Source organism: Macaca fascicularis, chromosome 5 (genome assembly GCF_037993035.2).
Source record: "Macaca fascicularis isolate 582-1 chromosome 5, T2T-MFA8v1.1".
Classification (NCBI taxonomy): Eukaryota; Metazoa; Chordata; class Mammalia; order Primates; family Cercopithecidae; genus Macaca; species Macaca fascicularis.
The window spans coordinates 54,721,608-54,740,881 of record NC_088379.1 but is presented as its reverse complement, the minus strand read 5'-3'; the positions used below and the strand labels follow the sequence as shown (position 1 = coordinate 54,740,881).

Sequence of the window (19,274 nt, the reverse complement as noted above, 5' to 3'; positions counted from 1 at the left end):
TAAATGATAGTAGTATTAGGTCCTAAAATAATAGAAATTGCAATCAATATAAATGGATTAATCTAGTCAATTAAAGTGAGAAACTGTAAGATTTTATTTAAAACATCTAACAACATATTCTTTGCAAGAGAAAATATGAGGATATAAAAATAAGAAAGCACATATTAACAACAACTTTGAAGTCCACACTGTAATGCCATTAATTACATCTCCTTCCCCCAGAGGTGTTAATTACTCCAAATTTAGTGTCTATTATTTCAGAATTAGTTTACTATTACTATGTAACAAATTATCACAAGCTTAGTAGCTTAAAACAACATACACATGTTATCTCACAGTTTATGTGTGTCAGGGATATGGGCATGGCTTAGCTGGGTCCTCTGTTCACAGCTTGACAAGGCTGCAATTAAGATTAAGATTGGCTGAGCTGTGTTCTCATCAAAGGCATAACCAGGGAAAGATCTAATTCCAGATACCATAGGTTGTTAGCAGAATTCCTCTTCATGTGGTTATAGGATTAAGGTTTCTGTTTTCTTACCAGTCATTGGCTTGGGGACACTTCCAGTGTCTGTAGCTACCACATTCAAAGGACTCACTCTTTTTTTTTTTTTTTTTTTTTTGAGACGGAGTCTCGCTCTGTCGCCCAGGCTGGAGTGCAGTGGCGCAATCTCGGCTCACTGCAAGCTCCGCCTCCCGGGTTCACGCCATTCTCCTGCCTCAGCCTCCCGAGTAGCTGGGACTACAGTCGCCCGCCCCTGCGCCCGGCTAATTTTTTCTATTTTTAGTAGAGACGGGGTTTCACCATGGTCTCGATCTCCTGACCTTGTGATCCGCCCACCTCGGCCTCCCAAAGTGCTGGGATTACAGGCGTGAGCCACCACGCCCGGCCAGGACTCACTCTTGAGAGTCCTTTGCCACATAGGTTTTGCCATAGACTTACAACATCACAACGTGTCAACTTACTTCAGGGTCAGTAAGATAATGTTTCACTTCTGTCTGTGAATACAGAAGAATGACATTCCACCGCCTTTGCAATAATCTATTGGTTAGAAGCCCACACTGCAAGGAAGCAGACTATACAATGGTGTGACTCCTTGAGGGTCATCCTAGGATATGTCCACAATTTACACTGATTTACTTTTTCACTATATATGTGTATATCCTAAAATAGATATTGTTTAGTTTATATATGATTTTCAATTTTATGTAAGTGGAATCATCCTGTATATATTATTCTTCAATTTCTTTTCCAATCATAGTTATTTTTGCTTTATATTCATATGTTGTTCCACCGTAGTTGTAATTTAAGTGACCATATAGTAGTCTGTTTTAAGACTGTCACAAAATTGATTTTTCATTCTATTATTTCCGTTTTTGCTATTATCACCAATATTTCTATGGGCATTATTGTTCATGTTCTCACTGTTCATGTGTAAGAATTTCTCAAGAATTATAATCCTTTCTTTACACGGCAGCCAGAGGAAGTTGTCTTTTTACAACACAAATTAAAACCCTCCAGTGACATTTTGCTATACTTCGAATAAAATCCAAACTCCTTAAACCACAGTTTACAAAGCTTTACTTGCTCTGGCCTCTGACCATATCTGTTACCTCATCTTAAACTGATATCACCCTTTCCCACTATGGTCCACAATGGCCTTTTTTCTCTTTCTCAATATTCAGTTTTTTTATTCATTCCTGCCCTAAAGTCTTTTTACCCTGTTACTAGAATACTCTTCCTTGGGCTCTGAATATAGATTCCATTTCATGTTGCATGACTAAGCTGACATATCTCCAGAGTGGTTTTCTGTAGCTACCACATTCAAAGTAGACTTCTACTCGCTGTCAGTCACATAACTCTAATTATTTTCACAGAACCTATCCTTTTGATATATTTTTAAATTTATTACCTGCCTGTCAATGTGTTTAACTCTCTATTTTAAATGTAACTTCCCTGAGAACAAGTATCTTTTCCTACTCCTTATCTGTGTATGTATAATATCTAGCAAAGTGTCTGGCACGTAAGTAAAATAATAAGTACAGTATCAGATTTGACAGAAGCAAAGATATAAGGTAAAAAGGAGTATGAAACAACTTTTCTATAGACAGCAGGTGGGCTTAAGTGACCTGTCTGTCCATTGTCTTATTAATACTTGTTAAGAAATATTACCAGAAACAGAAAGTAAAGAGTTTTCTGACAGTTTGAATTCTGAACTAGGAGGAAATGACATAACAACACTGGATGAGTGAGTCTGGGGAAGGGTTGGGAAGTGCTGTTTTTCCAAGCCAATCATTTGGCATTTAGTTGTTGACAGCCTTCTTGGCTCACTGATTAGAACTGTAAAATTTCAGGTGAGTGACAGTAGCTTAAACACTAATTCTGCTTTTTGCAGCTGCAATCATTGGGAAGCTAATGGTATAATTGATGGATGCTGCCAGTTGCTGAGACGGACTGGAAATTAATACTTAAATTACCATTGTTAGAGGTCATAATCACATTTTCAGTTGCATCCAAAAGCAATGCCTCAAAAAATAAAACTATAATATAATTTTTGGGAGCAAATATGCCATTAGTACCTTGAATGTTGCTTATTATAAATACAGGTATAAATATGTACATCAGATTTTACATTTCAATCTGTAATGGATTCAAGTTCTGCCCCATTCCCCAACTAACAGCCCTTAAAGAATAACCAAGAAAACCAAGATTTATCTAAACAGATTAATCCTCTGGAATAAAATATTTTTTCCACAAAAGGCTTCAGTTTTATCTTGGACCTCTTATAATTGTTGAACACATCTGCTTAGTTTTAAAATAATATATGCTTCACCGTGGATTAAAGGAATAAAAACTTTTGGAAACCCATTTATAATGGAGCATAACCAGCTAATTGATATTATAGTAGTAAAATGGACTTGAGCTCTTAAAATGGGATGCTATTGTGGTGATCAAGGATTTCTGAAATGATAGTACATCACAGTATTTATTTTTAAAACAATATTTATGTCATATTCATCCTGTTCTAGTGAATACAATTGAGACTACAGAAGTAGTAGCATTATTTTTTTTTCTTCTGGTTTCCTTCATACACTTCTGTCCATTTCTTTTTGGTTTTCTGCATAGGCATGAAGAAAAAGTCATGGGCTTGCCTTTGTTTTTCCTTAATGCAATAATACCAGATCCTGACTGCACCTCATAAATTCTGATTTAAGTGATCTGAGGGAATCCTTGGCATAAGTACCTTTTCATTTGATTCTAATGTGCAGCCTGTGTTGAGAATCAGTATTTTACACTCCTTGGGTAGTTCATTCACTCTCATAATTTGAACGACTATCTTGATGACTCCCAAATGTGTATCATCAGCTCCCATTTTACCTGAGCTTCATGTTCGAAGGTGCAGATGCATGCTTCTCATCTCTCCTTGGATGGCCTCAACATGCCAGTACTGAACTCATCAAACACCAAGTGTCCTCCACCTGTTTTTTGTCCCATGTTTACTTTCTAGAATCTTGGAAATAGTTACAGTCTTTTGTTTCCTTTGTCTCTTCTACTATATTCAATTATTCAATAGTCTTGGCAATTTACTTTCTAAATGTTTCTCAAGTCCTTTCCTTTATCCTTACCTGAACTATCTTTGTTTAGTTACAATGTTACCACCTTGGCTTTTGTGACAATTTCAACATGTTTTCCTTGTTCAGATCCTCTTCCCCACTAATAAAGCCCACTCTATCTATCTGGAACAATCAATTTAAAACACCCGTTTAGCCACATCACTCACAGTCAAAATTCTTCAATGGCTTTTTATCATTTACTGGATCAGGCCCAAGCTTCTTAGCAAAGTTAGTTAAGGTAATTTCACCACCGGTTCATGTCTTTTTTCTCATTACCTGATTCTACATGATTCATACTTTAGGATAGAGGATATGGAACTACTTATGGTTATCCCTAAACATGAAGTTCTCCTAATTCTTCATGCTTTTGTTCATATTCTTATTTCTGTCTAAAATTATCTTTACTTTTTCATAAAACATTTAACTTCTAATCATCACTTACTACTTTACATCACCACCTACCAAAAGGCTTGTCTGACTTGCCAGACTTGAATAAATGTCCCTCTCTCCTCTCCTAGCACTTTTGGAATTCCCTTGTAATAGAATTAGCCTTGTTAAACTGAAAAAATTTACTTACTTATCTGCCTCTGTAAGCAGATAAGTAATGTAAGCAGGAGCTGTGTCTTACCATCTTCATATCCTCAGTGCCTACTCGTGCTCTGTCGGAAACTTAGTAGGCTTTAACTGCACACTTTTTGAATGGGATGATTGCTGACAGCACCACGAAATCAACGTATATCCTTTAGACACTACCACTCAATGAAGGTGTTTTCCCTACTGTGAAATGGGTTGAGGAATTACCGTCATAATGTTTTGTTTGTTTTTTAAGACGGAGACTTGCTCTGTCAGCCAGGCTGGAGTGCAGTGGCACAATCTCGGCTCACTGCAAGCTCTGCCTCCTGGGTTCACGCCATTCTCCTGCCTCAGCCTCCTGAGTAGCTGGGACTACAGGCGTCCACCACCATGCCCGGCTAATTTTTTGTATTTTTAGTAGAGATGGGGTTCCACCGTATTAGCCAGGATGGTCTCAATCTCCTGACCTCGTGATCCGCCCGCCTTGACCTCCTAAAGTGCTGGGATTACAGGCGTGAGCCACTGCGCCTGGCCCATAATTTTTTATGATCATTTCTCTTGAGACATTTCAGAAGGCGTCAGGCAGCATTAACAAGATACATCATCTTGTTTTCACAGGTGCACCTTTTTTTTTTTTTGATACTGCCTTTAAAACATTTCTAGTGATTTTATGTGTGAAGCTTTCCTTATCTAATGCCTAACTGCATTCTATGCTCTTTGCACAGTGAATTCTTGATTATCCATGGTCATGATAGAAAGGGAGAGTGTGGATCATCTAAAAATCTCATTTGTATCAACTGCCTCTCTCACCAAATCTTTTGCCAGAGATAGTAATGAGTGTATCAAAGCTAGTGGAAGTACAAATGAGCTGTGAAATGGCAAAAACACATGTTGCCAAATAAAAAGAAAATGAAGAGCTCTGAATAATACACATGTGGATAGTCAGTTACAAAATAACAGAATTAACTATATCTTAAAACTAGGAACTTAGTGTTTATGATTGATGACGAAGAAGATTGACATCTCCTGCTCTGTTATCGGACTCATTTTACTCATGGACAAAGTAAATAGTTGTATACGTGCTATTTGTTTCAGGTGTGCTGGGTAGGTCTGGCTATCCTTAAACTCTATGAACATGTACTTTTTATTCTGATCACATAGACTTTTAGGAAACATATTTCATTCTCAGATTTGGAGGACAGTTACAAGGCAGGTGAGTCAATGTAAGCATTATTTCTGTAGTCAATTACCAAATGGCTATCTTTTCTCAGTGGAGGTGATAAGGTCAGTTGGAACTTCCAAAGTGCTCTGGATGCACCTGGAGTTTTTAATACCTGTATAGTTTAAAAACTACAGTAAAACCCACGTATGTATATTTATAGTAAAACCCACATACGTATATTTGAAACCCATATGCTGAAATTGGTGGAGATGTCAAAAACCTTAGAGCTTTACAGGGCATACTCTGTATATTAGAGTATTAAAGTTATAGAACAAATAGGATGTGTGTGTGTGTGTCTGTGTGTGTGTATATATATTCATATGGGTATATATATTTATATATGTGTGTGTGTATATATGAAGTGATTTATTTTAAGTAATTGGCTCACACCATTACAGAGGCTGGCAAGTCTAAAATCTGCGGATGGGCCAACAGGCTGGAGACCCAGGAAAAGGGTCTTATGCTGTGTCTACAGGCACAATTAATTCTCCTTGCTCAGGGAGGTCAGCCTTTTGTTCAGTTAAGGCCTGCAGTAGATTGGATGCAACCCATTCTAATTATGAAGGGCAATCTTCTTTACTCAGAGTTCACCAATTTAAATGTTAATTTCGTCCCAAAACACCCTCACGCAAACACCCAGAATAATGTTTGACCACACATATGAGCACTGTGGACCAGACAACTTGACACAAAATTCACTATCATACATCTGTTAGATGATAAAAGAAGCCCAAGAAAGTTAAATAACTTGCCTGAGCTTCTGGTAATTGAGCTCAGACTTGTATCCAAATCTTCTTATTTCTTAATTGATGTCTTCTGCCACAGACTACTGATTTTTCACAACTGTGGTAATGAGAAGAAAAAGAAGAATTTAGCTCAGAAATAAGTGGCTCAGAATTAAATACCAACAGTGTTTCATTTTAAAAAGTCTATTGAACAGGACACTTACGACATTTCAGAATGTCTAGTGTACATGATCCCTGGCTAAATTGACAGTAGTAGATTCCTATTTTTTAAAAATATGACAGTTATATTGAAATATGTCACATACCATAAGCATCACCATTTTATCATTTTTTATTTTTTATTTCCATAGGTTTTTGGGGAACAGTTGGTATTTGGTTATATGAGTAAGTTCTTTTGTGGTGATTTGTGAGATTTTGTTGCACCCATTACTCAAGCAGTATACACTGAACCCAATTTGCTGTCTTTTATCACTCACCCCCTCCCACCTTTTCCCCTAAGCCCTCAAAGTCTATTGTATCATTCTGATGCCTTTGCATCCTCATAGCTTAGCTCCCACTTATGAGTGAGAACATACAATGTTTGGTTTTCCATTCTTGAGTTACTTAACTTGGAATATTAGTCTCCAGTTCCATCCAGGTTGCTGCCAATGCGATTAATTTGTTCCTTTTTATGACTGAGTGGTACTCCATCATATACATATATATACACACACACATATATATGTACATGATGGAATATACATACACATATATGTATGTATATATGCACATATGTCTATATGTCTATGCATATCTATACACACATACACATATGTCTGTGTATGTATATACACACATGTACAAATATGTGTGTACATATATATACATACACGCACACATATGTGTGTATACACTGAACATGTGTATATGTGTGTATATGCACTGAACATGTGTGTATACACACACGAGTACACACACATGTACACACATATGTATATATACCAAAACCCTCACCAAAATTGGCATAAAAGGGACATACCTAGAGCTAATAACAGCCATCTATGACAGACCCACAGTCAATATAATACTGAATGGGGAAAAGTTAAAAGCATTCCCTCTGAGAACTGGAACAAGACAAGGATGGCCACTCTCACCACTTCTATTTAACATAGTACTGGAAGTCCTAGCCAGAGCAATCACACAAGAGAAAGAAACTAGGGCATCCAAATCGGTAAAGAAGAAGTCAAACTGTTGCTGTTTGCTGATGATATGATCTTATACCTCCAAAAAGCTCCTAGAACTGATAAATGAATTCAGCAAAGTTTCAGGATACAAAATTAATGTACATAAACCAGTAGCTCTGCTATACACCAACAGCAAACAAACTGAGAATCAAATCAAGAACTCAACCCCTTTTACAATAGGTGCAAAAACACCCCAAAACTTAGGAATATACCTAACTGAGGACATGAAAGACCTCTACAAGGAAAACTGCAAAACACTGCTGAAAGAAATCATAGACAACACAAATGAATTGAAACACATCCCATGCTCATGGATGGGTAGAATCAATATTGTGAAAATGAACATACTGCCAAAAGCAATCTACAAATTTATTGCAATTCCCATAAAAATACCACCATCATTCTTCACAGAACTAAAAAAAAGTCCTAAAATTCATATGGAACCCAAAAAGAGCCTGCATAGCCAAAGCAAGACTAAGCAAAAAGAGCAAATCTGGAGGCATCACATTACCTGATTTCAAACTATACTATAATGCTGGAGTCACCAAAACAGCATGTAGACCAATGGAACAGAATAGAGAACGCAAAAATAATCCCCAATACTTACAGCCAACTGATCCTTGACAAAGAAAACAAAAACATAAAGTGGGGAAAGGACACCCTATTCAACAAGTGGTGCTCAGATAATTGGCAAGTCACATGTAGAAAGAATACAAAAGTCAACTCAAGATGGACAAAGGACTTAAATATAAGACCTGAAACCATAAAAATTCTAGAAAACAACATTAGAAAAACCCTTCTAGACATTGGCTTCACAACCAAGAACCCAAAAGCAAATGCAAGAAAAGCAAAGATGAATAGGCTGGACTTAATTAAACTAAAGAGCTTCCGTACCGCAAAAGGAACAGTCAGCAGAGTAAACAAACAACCCACAGAGTGGGAGAAGATCTTGGCAATCTATACATCTGACAAAGGACTAATATGCAGAATCTACAAGGAACTCAAACAAATTAGCAAGGAAAAAAACAAACAATCCCATCAAAAAGTGGGCTAAGGACATGAATAGACAATTCCCAAAAGAAGATGTACAAATGGTCAACAAATACATGAAAACATGCTCAGCATCACCAATGATCAGGGAAATGCAAATCAAAACCACAATTTGATACTAACCTCACTCCTGCAAGAATGGCCATTATTAAAAAATCAAAAAATAATAGAGTTGACTTGGATGCAGTGAAGAGGGACGCTTCTACACTGCTGGTGAGAATGTAAACATCACTATTTTAAAGTATACAGTTCAGTGTTTTTAATATATTCACAAAGTTGTAGAATTACCATGATCTATTTCCAAAACATTTAATCGCCTCCAAAGAAATACTATACTATTAGGTTGGTGAAAAGTAATTGCAGTTTCCTCCATTTTCAAAAGCAATGGCAAAAGCTGCAATTACTTTTGCACCAACCTAATAATTAGAAGTCACTCCCCATTATCCTTCCCTCTGTTCTTTGAAAACCACGAATCTGCTTTCTGTTTGTATAAATATACCTTTTCTGGACAGTTTATATGAATGGAACTATATAATATGTGTCCTTTCGTGACTGACTTCTTTCACTTAATATAATGTTTCCAAAATTCATCCATGTTGTAGTATGTGTCAATCATTTTTTCTTTTTCTTTTTGCCAAATACTATTCAATTAAATGGATATACTAACTTTTGTTAATCTATTAGATATTTTTGTTCATCTAGATAGATATTTGAGTTGTTTCTACTTTCTTTCTTTTTTTTTTTTTTTGACAGAGTTTTGTTCTTGTTGCCCAGGCTGGAGTGCAATGGCACAATCTCAGCTCGCTGCAACCTCCGCCTGCCAGGTTCAAGTGATTCTCCTGCCTCAGACTCCCGAGTAGCTAGGATTACAGGCGCCTGCCACCATGCCCAACTAATTTTTGTATTTCTAGGAGAGACAGCGTTTCACCATGTTGGCCAGGCTGGTCTTGAAGTCCTGACCTCAGGTGATCCACTCACCTCAGCCTCCCAAAGTGTTGGGATTACATGCATGAACCACCGTGCCCAACTGAGTTATTTCTACTTTTTAGCTATTATAAATAATCCTGCTATAAACATATGTATACACATTTTTTTTATGGACGTATGTTTTCAATTCTTTTGATATATTATTAAGAGTAGAGTTGCTAGGTCATATGGTAACTTTTTGAGAAGCTGTCAGACTGTTTTCCACAGCAGATGCACCATTTTCCACCACCAGTAATGCATGGGGTACTAATTTCTCCACATGCTCAACACTTCTTATTGCCTGTCTTTTTTATTACAACAATGACTATAGATGTGAAATTGTATCTAATTGTGGTTTTGATTTGTATTTCCATAATGACTAATGATTTTTAGTATCTTTTTATGTGACTGTTAGCTGTTGGTATATCTTTGGAGAAATTTTTATTTAAATCTTTTGCCTATTTTAAAATCAAAATTTTAAACGATTGAGTTGTGAGAGTTCTTTATATATTTTGGCAATAAGCCTGTTATCAGATACATATTTGCAAATATTTTTCCCCATTCTGTGCATTGTCTTTTTCACTTTCTTGATGATGTTCTTTGAAACATAAAAGTTTTTAATTTTATATATTATTTACATGAAAATTTAAGGAATCCAGAATAGCAAAAAAAAACAAAACAAAACAAAACAAAAAAAAAAAACACCCTTGGAAAAAAATAAATTTGGGGGTTTAAGTAAATTTGGGGGGGTTAAGTCCGATTACTTATTTTTCTTTTTCTGTTTGTGTATTTGGTATCATGTCTAAGAGACCATTGATTAATCCAAGATTATAAAGATTTAGGTTTTCTTCCAAGAGCTTTATACTTTTAGCTCTTATATTTATACTGTGATTCATTTTGAGGATTTTCTTTTGTCTATGTTGTGAAGTAGGTATCCAACTTCCTTCTTTAGCAAATTCAGTTGTCCCAGCATTATTTATTGAAAAAACTATTCTTTCCCGTTCCCATTCTTTCCCTGTCACCCAGGCTAGAGTGCATTGGCATGATCTCGGCTCACTGCAACTTCTATCTCCTGGGTTCAAGCAATTCTTCTGCCTCAGAAGAATCCTGGAGCCCTTGTCAAAAGTCTATTGATCTTAAATGTAAGGGTTTATTTCTGGATCTAAATTCTATTCCAATTACCTGTATGATTATCCTTGTGCCAATAGCATACTGTTTTGATTACTATCGCTTTGTAGGAATTTTTGAAGTCAGAAAGTATGAAACCCCCAAATTTATTTTTGTCCAAGTGTGTTTTTTTGCTATTCTGGATTCCTTAAATATTCATGTAAATTTTACCATCTTCATGTCAATATCCACAAAACAGAAGGTTGAGATATTAATAGGGATTGCATTGAATCTGTGGACCAGGTTGGGAAATATTTCCATCTTAACAATATTGAGTCTCCTAATCCATGTAACATGTGATATCTTTCCTTTTACTTAGTTCTTTCTATTTATTTACTTTTTTTCTGAGATGGGAGTCTCACTCTGTCGCCCAGGCTGGAGTGCAGTGGCACGATCTCGGCTCACTGCAACCTCCGCCTCCTGGGTTCAAGCGATTCTTCTGCCTCAGCCTCCCAAGTAGCTGGGACCACAGGCATGTTCCACCACCCCTGGCTAATTTTTGTATTTTTAGTAGAGACAGAGTTTCACCATATTGGCCAGGCTGGTTTCAAACTCCTGACCTCGTGATCTGCCCACCTCAGCCTCCCAAAGTGCTGCGATTAGAGGCATGAGCCACCACACCTGGCCTACTTAGTTCTTCTTTAATTTCATTCCACAGTGTCTTGTAGTTTTTAGTATGCACGTATTGCACTTCTTTGAGATACTTATTTCTAAATATTTTATTCTTTTAATGCTATAAGTGGAATTATTTTCTTTATTTTATTTTTGCAATATTTATTGCTAGTATGTAGAAAGATAACTTATTTTTGTATATTGATCTTGTATCCGGCCATCTTGCTGAACTTGGCCCCTGTCATTGTGATAACCAGTAAACATTCCCATGTACTTCCAAAAGCTTCTAGGTTGGGAAAGGTAGTATCCTGCCTAAGTGAAGAGAGCTTGAGCATGATCTGAAAGGTAAGTGTTGAATCCCAGAGAACTAAATAGTTCTGCCTAGTTAAAATAACTGGGGGTCTTAGAATTGTCAGTGCTTAAAATTGAGATTGATGAGCCTCTTGACATGGAAGAAGAGAGATGGATGAAAAGGATACACCTGAAAGAGTCACCCAACTGCACTCATGGTGATTAGTGAGTACTAAAGAGGAGTGAATTAGAGAGAAATTTTTGTGATGAGAATGGCAGAAGAATTGTAAATGGTCTTACGGTGTATTTTTATTTTATGCTGTCCACAAATATCCCATGGTTATAACTAATCCTTTAGTCAGAGCCTATGACACCTTTGTGTATGTTATACATTTTACAAAAGAAAAAAAAATGTTGTTTCTTAACTGAGTCAATTTGAGGTTATATTAATCTGGCATGGCATGGGAATTCTGGTTAATCTTAATCTATTTAAAAGGAGAGCCAGCATTATGTTACATAGTCTACTGATATCCAAAGAGCATTCCTACTGCAGTATTCCTACTGCAAAATGTATCTCCATTAAGCTTTTCTTAGACTAAAGAGGCGACATGGTAGTGTCCGTAATAGGAAAGGGAAAGATAAATAGAAGTAAATACTCCAGGAAGTATTTTTCATATATTATTATATACTAACAATATATGTGTTATATTTGTGAAGTAGGAACTCTCATTACCAGCATCGCATCTTACAGATAGGAAAACAAACTTCAGAGAAATTTAAACATTATTTAGAGTAATGCAGCTGGTATAAGTGGTAAAACTAAGTCTCTGATTCCAAAGCCCGTCCTATTTCCACCATATTGTTGACTTTCAGGACATCTGTGTTGCCCAAATTCAGGAGTGCTGTTCACACAGAATACAATGTGAATGCTGTCTTTTAGAGTTGGCAGCACAGCAGCCCTGAGAAGAAAAGAAGACTCGGGTCCTTGCTATGTGAACTGAGAAAGTCACTTACCCTTCCTGAATGTGCATTTCCGCAATTGTATAATAGGAATTTTAATGTCATCTCTTGACTACTGCATGAGGCTTTGCTGTGAACTAGAAGAGATCATGTGAAAGGGCTTTGTAAAAACATAAAGCAGGCCCTTTCCTCCATGAGAACTGTGGGGCTGTGGGGAGGGTTAAAAAATGAAAAAATAAATAAAGCAGATAGAAGTAAGGAATGGTGAAGAAGAGGCAGAATTGACATCAATTTCTTAGCCTGTCACCGGGTCATTACTACAAATATTAGCATTGTACTAGAGGTGTGTGCTGGCATCAGTACTTGGAAATTTTAGTTAATAGAATGCTGACTGACACAAGGTTTGTTCCCAGGTATTTCTGCAGAATGAAAGCTTCCAGGGGTGCAAGGCCATTACATACATCCAGATTCTGTATTTAAAGGTGGATGCTTGGAAGACAGCTGGAGAGGCTGTGCTTGACTGGGAGTCTGGCAAGCTGCTTAGTATCCTCCTGAAGACACAATGAAAAGATCCTGTAGCACATTCTGTCAGGGGTCTGCAGGAGATAGGAAAGATTACCCTATTTGTTATATTTATTGGAGATATTATTATTTGTTTTATGCCGTGTGGAAGAAGGGCCAGAGCTATAATCTATTGATCATTTAGTTTTATGAAGTTCTCAAATGGGTGATCTGGTATTTTTCTGACAGAGAGGCTATGGTTCCTGAACACCAGTAATAAGGTTGTCATGTCATTTTCTTCTCGGTCTTTTTATTGCTTTTTATCTCTTTGCTGATATTACCTTTCCCCAACCTCACCTCCCTCTTGCTACTGTATTTTTTTTTTAGGGCCATGTTTAGGACCAGGTTGATTCATTTCATAGAACCCATCCTGTGCTTTTAAGAAGTTATTCATCTTGGTTTTTCATATTTCATCCTGTGAAACAGCCTGCCCACTGCAATCACTATTGTAAAGTCTTCATAGTAAACACAGGAATTTAACTGGGGAAGAAATAGGTCAGGGAAGCAGAGACCAAATGTTCATTTTGCAGCCACGGTGTGAGCAGATGGGTAACAGAATGAAGTGGCTTTCTTTGTGGGTCTTGGTTTTCTGTGAACTCTTTCGGGATCTCCTGGGATTCATGCTCCTTCAAAATTCCCAAGTGTTTTGAGCAGACGAACATTGAGGACGGTGTCTTTCTAAGAAAAGACACCAAGGTTATTACCTTCCTGTCTCCTCTGTTATCACACAGAAAATACGCTTGATGAGAGACACTCTTTCACTCCCTGTTTGTCTAGAAATGGGATAAAGAATACAAAATCTCCTTGGGAAACACTGCTAAACAGCTTGGCTCTCAACTGATGACAAATAGCCCCAGGTGGCCACCAGTGGCCCTAACACAGACAAAACTCCACTTTTCCCTCATGCCAGTCAGTCAACCAGGTGAAGTGGTTTCAAATCATTCATAATCTGGCAATACATGACTTTGCTCCCAAGGAACAGTTAAGAAAGAGAAGCTGTTAACACAATGTATCTACCTTTAAGGTAAAGAGTATAATGTGTGCAAAGACAGCAGAAAGATTAGCAATGGCAGCTCATACCCAGGTTAGTGAAGAGTTAAGCACTGAATGACTGTGGGAGGCTAGTGTTATAGCTGGGGAACAACTGCCTAATGTCTTTCAACCGGACTGTTTAGCAAAGCTTCATTATGAGCATAATTGTGTGCTTGCACAGGCACACCACACGGAGGGAACACTCACAGTAAAGGTATGATTGTATTGCCTGCTGCCATGCCAATTACTGGATATTAATGGCAGGATGGCATGCATATGCCGGAGCTGGGAAGCAGAAGGTTAATAGACGAACAGCACCAGAAGAGCCCATTTATCAGTTTCTATTTATCTCTCCTTGGGAGGTGGCAGGTTTACAGTAAATACCTTCTGTCCTCCTAATTTCCTAATGATGGGGATAATGATGGAGAATGGTGAAGTCATTAACTGGGACAGGCTCTGTGCATCACTCTGTCAACCACATCTCCCCAAGACCTGCAATGAGAAGTGATGGGCCCCAGCTGTTCACCAGAGTCTGAGCCCCTCCTCCCATCCCCTCCACTCTAAACTGCAGGCTTGGGAAATGGTTCCCCAAATGAAGAAGCTGGAGGCCCAGGGTATGCAAAGAATGAGAGAAGGAAAGCAAGCCTCTTCAGACAGGAGTAGAGCTCTTCCTGTTACTCCCCCTTTGCACAGACCCTGGAGGAAGTTGCGTTGACACGTGCTGGAGCGCTTCTCCAGTGATGCCAAAGCTACCATGAAATATATGTAGAACTGGATAATGAATCAGTAATTAAAGTGAGTATGCTAGGGGAGGGTGGAGAAGCACATTTCACCAAATGTTCTTCTTTTTAAAAACTGAGAGATATCTACAAAATGTATAAATCATTTTCACAGCTCACCTCAAAATGGGCTGCAGAGACTGGAGGAAAATCTCTTCTGCAGAGGTAAAGGTTTTTGTTTTGCAATCCTGAAGGCAGACGGAAACAACTTAGATTGACTTGGCTGTGATTTTAAATTTATTCTTAATAGTGACTACAAAGTATCTACTTCATCTAACTGTTGGTACATAGTCTTTTGACTTTTAGTTATTGCCTAAAAGTAAGTGGTAACTTGGTTTTGCCTCAGTAATTTACAGAGCCTTTAAAGAAGGATGACTTTCTTTTCTTTTATTTAGCAAGCACATTATCTATTTCTAGAATTTGCTCTCTATTAATTGAAGGAAGCTGTTATTTTACCTATAGGTGGTAGGATTATTTTGCTAGCAATAACGGAGAAGTACTTAAGCCAACAAGAGCAAAACATGAAACTATCCTGGTGACACACAAGAATCTCAAGATCAGAGATATAGTTGGACCTCAGGAATAGACTGAGAAAACTGATAATCTTAACTGAAAATTGTTAGCACCATCTTTCTCTTGCACATTTTGCTGCTTTCTAACCATGTTTTTTTCCCCTTCTATACACCTATGTTCTATTGTTCTTAGAATACAGGATGGGAAATAGAGTTTCTTCTAGTGCACAGTTTTATTATTTCAGGTCCAGCTGAACAAGTGATTTTTTTTTAAGAGGCAGGGCTTCACTTTGATGTGGGGGTTGGAGTGTAGTGGTGCAAACATAACTTATAGCTGATTGCAGCTCAAATTCGTAGACTGATCCTCCTATATCAGTTTCCCTAATAGCTAGAATTATAGGTGTGCACCACCATACCTACCTATTACTTTTTTTTGAGACAGGTTGGTCTTGAACTCCTGGCCTCAAGTGATCCTCCTGTCTGGGGTCTCCCAAAGTGCTGGGATTACAATGCCTGTAATCCCAGCACTTTGGGAGACTAAGGCAGGTGGATCACGAGGTCAGGAGTTCGAGATCAGCCTGGCCAAAATGGTGAAACCCCATCTCTACTAAAAAATGCAAAAATTAGCCAGGGATGGTGGCACGCGCCTGTGGTCCCAGCTACTTGGGAGGCTGAGGCAGGAGAATTGCTGGAACCTGGAAGGCGGAAGTTGCAGTAAGGCAGGATCATGCCACTGCACTCCAGCCTGGGCAACAGAGTGAGACTCTGTCTAAAAAAAAAAAAAAAAAAAATTACAGGCATGAGCCACCATGCCTGGCCTAAAATCATCTGATCTTTGTCATCTGTCTCTGTTTCTCTTTCTCCTACCTCCCATTTGAGGGGTGAAACTTTGGCCCAGTTTTGTCTCTTATAGCTAGGGTACTGGAATTAGTCACATGATTATGGGTGCTGGAGGATGGAGGTATGAGGTATGGGGAGTCACCATGTCACCAAAGAAAGGGAAATGGAAGGGAAATTGTGAGCTATTAAGACAACTTATTTTATATATATATATATATATATATATATATATATAGAGAGAGAGAGAGAGAGAGAGAATAGACAACTTATGTTATATATGAATATAGATTCATATAATATATAATATATAATAAATATATAACATATATAATATAAATATGTGTGTGTGTGTGTGTGTGTGTGTGTGTATAGAGAGAGAGAGAAAGAGAGACATGTGGTAAGAAACCAAGGAAGAGTACAGTCCCATAGGACTTATGTCTTGGGAAATTTACTTCAACAACACTTAACAGTTATAAAAGCTCTTAACATCAGTCCTAAATCAAGTCCAATGATAGGGATAGACATTAAGAACATCAGTTCTATGATAGGGATAATAGTATCTGCACTGTACCTACTAAATGGGGAGTCATGAGGATTAAATGAGATGATGTTTCTGAAGTGCTCAATCAGTACCCCACCTAGAGAAAGTTTCCTAATATGTGGTAGCTATTGTAGTTGTCAGTATGAGTTTTCCAAGTTTGATATTATCAGTCCATTCTCTCATTGCTATGAAGAAATAACTGAGGCTGGGTACATTATCAAGAAAAGAGGTTTAAATTGGCTTATGATTCCACAGGCTGTACAGGAAGCACGAGGCTGGCATCTGCTTAGCTTCTTGGGGGGCCTCAGGAAAATTACAATCATCGTGGAAGGGGAAGGGGAAGCCAGCACTTCACATGGCTGGGTCAGAAAGAAGCGAGATGGGGAGGTGCCACACACCTTTTTTTTTACTCTTTAAATTTTATTTATTTATTTAATTTTATTATACTTTAAGTTCGGGGATACATGTGCAGAACGTGCAGGTTTGTTACATAGGTGTACAGGTGCCATGGTGGTTTGCTGCACCCATTAACCCATCATCTACATTAGGTATTTCTCCTAAGGCTATCCCTCCCCTGGTCCCCTACCCTCCAACAGGCCCTGGTGTGTGATGTTCCCCTCCCAGTGTCCATGTGTTCTCATTGTTCAACTTCCACTTATGAGTGAGAACATGTGGTGTTTGGTTTTCTGTTCCTGTGTTAGTTTGCTGAGAATGATGGTTTCCAGTTTCATCCATGTCCCTGCAAAGGACATGAACTCATCCTTTTTTATGGCTGCATAGTATTCCATGGTGTATATGTGCCATATTTTCTTTATCCAGTCTATCATTGATGGGCATTTGGGTTGGTTCCAAGTCTTTGCTATTGTGAACAGTGCCACAATAAACATATGTGTGCATGTGTCTTTACAGTAGAATGATTTATAATCCTTTGGGTATATACGCAGTAATAGGATTGCCAGGTCAAATGGTATTTCTGGTTCTAGATCCTTGAGGGATTGCCACACTGTCTTCCACAATGGTTGAACTAATTTACACTCCCACTAACAGTGTAAAAGTGTTCCTGTTTCTCCACATCCTCTCCAGCATCTGTTGTTTCCTGACTTTTTAACAATTGTCATTCGATCTAGTGTGAGATGGTATCTCATTGTGGTTTTGATTTGCATTTCTCTAATGACCAGTGATGATGGGCTCCTTTTCACATGTTTGTTTACCATATAAATGTCCTCTTTTGAGAATTATCTGTTCATATCCTTTGCCCACTCTTTGATGGGGTTGTTTATTTCTTGTAAATTTGTTTAAGTTTTTTGTAGATTCTGGGTATTAGTCCTTTGTCAGATGAATATATTGAAAAAATCTTCTCCCATTCTGTAGGTTGCCTGTTCACTCTGATGATAGATTTTTTACTGTGCAGAAGCTCTTTAGTTAAATCTCCTTAAGCTGATAAGCAACTTTAGCAAAATCTCAGGATACAAAATCAATGTGCAGAAATCACAAGCATTCCTATGCACCAATAATAGACAAGCAGGGAGCCAAATCATGAGCGAATTCCCATTCACAATTGCTACAAAGAGAATAAAATACCTAGGAATGCAACTTACAAGGGATGTTAAGGACCTATTCAAGGAGAACTACAAATCACTGCTTAAGGAAATAAGAGAGGACACAAAAAAATGGAAAAACATTCCATTCTCATGGATAGGGAGAATCAATATCGTGAAAATGGCCATACTGCCCAAAGTAATTTATAGATTCAATGCTATCCCCATCAAGTTACCATTGATTTTCTTCATAGAATTAGTAAAAACTACTTTAAATTTCATGTGGAACCAAAAGAGTTCACATAGCCAAGGCAATCCTAAGCAAAAAGAACAAAGCTGGAGGCATCATGCTACCTGACTTCAAACTATGCTACAAGGCTACAGTAACCAAAACAGATATATAGATCAATGGAACAGAACAGAGGCCTCAGAAATAATGCTACACACCTACAACCATCTGATCTTTGACAAACCTGACAAAAACAAGCAATGAGGAAAGGATTCCCTATTTAATAAAAGGTGCTGGGAAAACTGGCTAGCCATATGCAGAAAACTGAAACTCGAACCCTTCTTTACACCTAATACAAAAATTAACTCAAGATGGATTAAAGACTTAAACATAAGACCTAAAACCATAAAAACCCTAGAAGAAAACCTAGGCAATACCATTCAGGACATAGGCACGGGCAAAGACTTAATGACTGAAACACCAATAGCAATGGCAACAAAATGCTACACACTTTTAAACAACCAGATCTCATTAGAACTCACTCACTGTCATGAAAACAGCACCAAGGGGGACATCTGCTCCCATGATCCAATCACTTCCCACCAGGCTTCACCTTCAACATTGGAGATGACACAAATTATATGTGACATGGATCCAAACCATATCAGACATGTTTCTGTTCTCCAAAGGTGAACAAGTCGTTTATAGCAAACATGGTAGACTCTATTTTCAGAAATGGCCGTAGCAGTATTTCTGACCCTACATGCTCTTCTGGATCATAGCCACACCCAACAAGAGGTGGATTTATTTCCCTTTCTTT

General features: G+C 37.9%; 1 long non-coding RNA gene across 4 annotated transcripts in view; it reads left to right on the top strand.

Annotated features, from left to right (window-relative positions):
* LOC107129722 (uncharacterized) overlaps positions 1 to 19,274 on the top strand; it is a 384,848-nt gene that overhangs the window by 224,056 nt on the left and 141,518 nt on the right. The gene's annotated exons all lie outside the window — the stretch shown is intronic.